Source organism: Trachymyrmex septentrionalis, unplaced genomic scaffold (genome assembly GCF_001594115.1).
Source record: "Trachymyrmex septentrionalis isolate Tsep2-gDNA-1 unplaced genomic scaffold, Tsep1.0 scaffold37, whole genome shotgun sequence".
Classification (NCBI taxonomy): domain Eukaryota; kingdom Metazoa; phylum Arthropoda; class Insecta; order Hymenoptera; family Formicidae; genus Trachymyrmex; species Trachymyrmex septentrionalis.
In genome coordinates this window covers 3,812,474-3,816,588 of record NW_017305536.1, presented here as the reverse complement: position 1 = coordinate 3,816,588, position 4,115 = coordinate 3,812,474, and the positions used below count along the sequence as shown (strand labels likewise).

Sequence of the window (4,115 nt, the reverse complement as noted above, 5' to 3'; positions counted from 1 at the left end):
TGCATTTAGAAAAATACATTTTAAAAAACGAAGTGAATGCTTATATTGTAAAAGAATTTATAATTTCAATCAACTCTACGTAAATGACACAAAATACGACTATTCCGTTAGCGCTCTATTAGCGCCAGTAAACGATCTGCTCGTCACTCAATTGATAAAGAGAAGAACACAAGAAAACGGAGAAGAACGTCGTGCAATATACATTGCTGAAGCGAAGATTGCAAAGAAGAAGGAGTAGAAGACGGCGAAGATGCTTTACGTAGCGGAGGTTATTTCCGCCAGGACCATCCAATCGTGAAACGCGCCGAGATCTACTTTTGGAGCGAGCGGGAAGGGGAAAAAAAGGGAGAGAAAGAGAAAAAGGAAGAGAGAGAGAGAGCATCAAAAGCGCGGCGCTATCGCGACTCTCGGGTCATCGGGCCGAGTAGAATCCGCGACCGAACGAACCGACGGATGTAGAAACGGATGAACGAACGATCGGCCTGCCGGTCGGTGGCGGAAAGAGCGGAAAATGGATAATGGGAGGGGAAAAAAAGGAAACGCTGCGAGAAAACGACAGGCCGAAAGAATCCGCCGGATTTCCGCTCGCCGTTAAAGCCGCCTATCGAGACCAACGTGTGTTGCGCAACGCCCGGTACTATACGACTATATGTCCCTACTGTATACGTTTCTACGTATGCGTTGTGTGCGGCGCGCGCGAGTACGCCCGATAACGCACGATGGAAGTCGCAAGAGGGGAAGCGGATAGATGAATAGATAGGTTCCTTGCGAGTTCTTCGAGGCGGTCTCTCTCCAGACTCTCTCGCGGCGCCACGGAACGGCAGAGTAAGTTCTAAGGGAAGAGTAATCGAGACGTTACGTAATGACACGAACGATAGTCATTAGCTTCGTTATCGATATCGCTCGTTAAATCGTATTCATGGGTAAACTGCGATTGCTCCCATAAATCGTAAATGCGACTCTTCGATCTCACTCTGGTAGAAAAGAGGTATATATCCACAATTGTAACTACAGACGATTTAATATCAAAGGCGTATCAAAGCAGCGATAATCCAATCCTTTAGATTAATAACATTTTATTATTTTTAATTTTTATAAATGTAGAGATGTCGAAATGTAGATCGATTTATTTCTGTGATTAGTTTCAAGTAAACAACGCCAATATTAACACATCCTTGTAAACTAAATTTGAATTAAATTTAATATATTTTCTTAAATTAAATTTCATTTAAATTAATTTCATCTTCTTGATTTAATTTCATTCTTTTAGTTAAATAATAACGACTTAAAATTATAGAGAAGCAGTGGCAATCTATATATTGAGAAAAATGTCTAGTTGAAAATGAATAAATCTTCGGAAGTTCCTGATTATATCACTTTTATAATTCTCTGGTTATTTCAGAAAATTTTAATTGGTCCATTTTTTATCATAATTCCAATTAATTTAACCAAATCTTTTTCTCAGTACAGAAATGATTAAAAATAATTCGAATTGGACACAACTTGACGTTATAAATTTAATAATGTAAAACAAAAAGGGCACAAGGAGATTGTTGTCACGATTGATGGACGAGGCATCAACATTGCAAAATTGGCATACGAATCTTCGTGCATGGCTCGAGAGCCCCGTAAGTACAACTGTCTCTCTTGCCAAATGTATCGCGAGCTGAAAATCCGCTCAACGCTTGCTAGCTCACGTTCCGCCGTATCATTCTTCCGTCCAACGTTTAAGCCCTATCGTTTCCTTTCGCGAGGTGATACGTCAACTACGTGCATCCGGTCGCAGCGATCGTTCGACAAAAGGAAGGCCCGGGCACAAACTGACCTGCGCTAACTGGAGTTTCGTGAGACTCGATGAACGCATGGGATAATCGTAAGGTCATCGAGAAGATGACACGTTCTCGAGGTAATTCACTCATTGACTATTGGACAATACGGGCGGAAGTAACTTTCATGGTAAATCCGGAGTTTTCCACCGGCCGTTTTGTTTGCGAAGCTTGACAAGACCACGTGCGATCTCGGAGTATTGTAGTCCAATAATCGGTGACATCAGCCGATTATATCTATTTCTTAAGCCTAGAAATTTCAAGAAAAGGTTGTTCTAAAGTTCCTTGCCTTAAAGTCCGTACCTATTCCAAGGAAAGAAGTCAAAGGAGAAGAGGAGAGAATAAAAAAAAATAGCCGAACAGAAGTTTATACAATAAATTATAACACGTTCCTTTAACGCTACGACATTCATAGGAGAACTGAAAATTTTAAATAGGACTCTTTCTTTCCCATAAATGCATAGGATGAATGAAATCGGTACAAACTAAGTCTCGGATACAAGTCAATCCTAAAAAAATAGTAGTTGTGCCATGCTCATCTTTCGACACCGGATACGACGTCAAGCTTGTCTCTTATGGAAAGGACGATCAGTCATTCGAAATTTCTGCCGTTCTTTCGAAGGACAAAAACACACGTTGCGCAAAATTGTTCTATTCATTCCTGGTGGAGCGCTAGCGCGAGGCAGAAAGCGTCCGCCAGAAAATGTTGAGAAATACAACGTTAAGAGTCCGCAACACACGAGAGTTCGAAGCCGTACCGAGCCGAGTAGTGTGTCTCTTCGAGCTTGATGTCCCGCGGAGAATATCGCGTGGGACTCAGACACGTGGTCCGCAAAGGCCTGGAATGCTCGTTGCTTCCCTTCATGCGAGAGCGATCGCGCGCAACTTGACGTTCATGGCTTTTACAAATCTCAGTTTATGTGTCGTACTCAATTTTATGGAAATATATCTAAAAATTCAGCTATATAGAAATAGATGTGGAAATACTTTTGTTGGACTTCAAATTACCAAGGAATCTCAAGTACGGTGAGGACCAAACTTAAGTTATGGAATCAACATGTTAGACTGGCTATTGCTTATGCCAGCATCGCCTTACGGTCTCTACTGTGATTGGCCAACTCGTTTAATGCTTAAGTTTTTTTGTGTTCAATGCTGCAAAAAGTTTTGAAATTCTCTAGCAACCAGAGTTTGAGTATCCTACTTGGTTCAACAAAATTATTTTCAGATCCTCTGTATAGCTGACTTTTAAAAACTTCAACAAAACTGTTCTTTCCGCGTAAAAAAGAAAAGAAATATATTTTTGAATGATGAGAGGAATAAGACTGACAGTATAATAAATGTAATAAATGATATAATTTATGAGCAGCATTCATAAATATAATTTAAATAATCAATAATTATGCTATTTGTATTTAAATGCAAACTAGTATTCAAGTATATAATTCAAGCGAATTTTTTTTCTATCTCATTCTTGAGTTGCACATCTTGCTAAAAAAATTAAGAATATCTTTCATAATTGCATTCCATTTTTATATCGAAAGAGAACGCTTCAATTCTAAATTCTGTTTTGAGAGATCTTCAAGTTCTCGGCATCTATAAAATAACAGATCTCCTTCTTTTTGGAGCAAATAAATCATGGGATACCGAGGAAAATATCTGGAAAGAAAAAGGGTCTGAAAAATATCACACGGAGCGGTGCCAAGCCGAGCCGAGCCGAGCCGGGCTGAACTGAACTGAAGTCGCACGGTGACAGAGCTGGCCGCGCGTTAAATCATCGATCGTGGTGCGTGGGTGCGCCACCGCGATGCCGGTGGGAGAATACATTTCGGATTTTTGTCCGTTGGGAATTTGCGTGCCACTAATGGCATCGTCGACGCCTACGGGATCCGAGGCTAGGCAACCTGCAACGTTTCGCGCGCGCTACCGCGTAAGGCGAGGCCAGAGAGGCCGGCTACCCACCTGGTTCCTCCTACGGGAAAGAACAGGAAGAGAGAAAAGGATAGACTGAGAAAGAGAAAGAGAGGCCGGACTTTCTTCGGTCGGTCGGATCCACCTACGGGAGCGAGGGAGAGCGGAATCGAGAATGCTGACTTGGAGCGGTTTAATATGTCCGCCCGCTCGATCGACGCGATCAATCGACCAACTGAATCGCCGTATTTCCGCCGAACGAGTTCACCTACGCGCGCTCCGATAGTTCTCGGTTACCGCTCTCCACTCCGGTCCGCAGGACTGGTCCAGCCGCGACTTCTCTCAGCGGTCGCCGTACAGGTCCTGCATACACACACATCA

The 4,115-nt window shown here is 42.3% G+C and overlaps 1 protein-coding gene across 1 annotated transcript in view; it reads right to left on the bottom strand.

The window, feature by feature from the left end:
* LOC108750746 (eukaryotic translation initiation factor 5B) overlaps positions 1-4,115 on the bottom strand; it is a 43,401-nt gene that overhangs the window by 20,458 nt on the left and 18,828 nt on the right. The window lies entirely within an intron of this gene.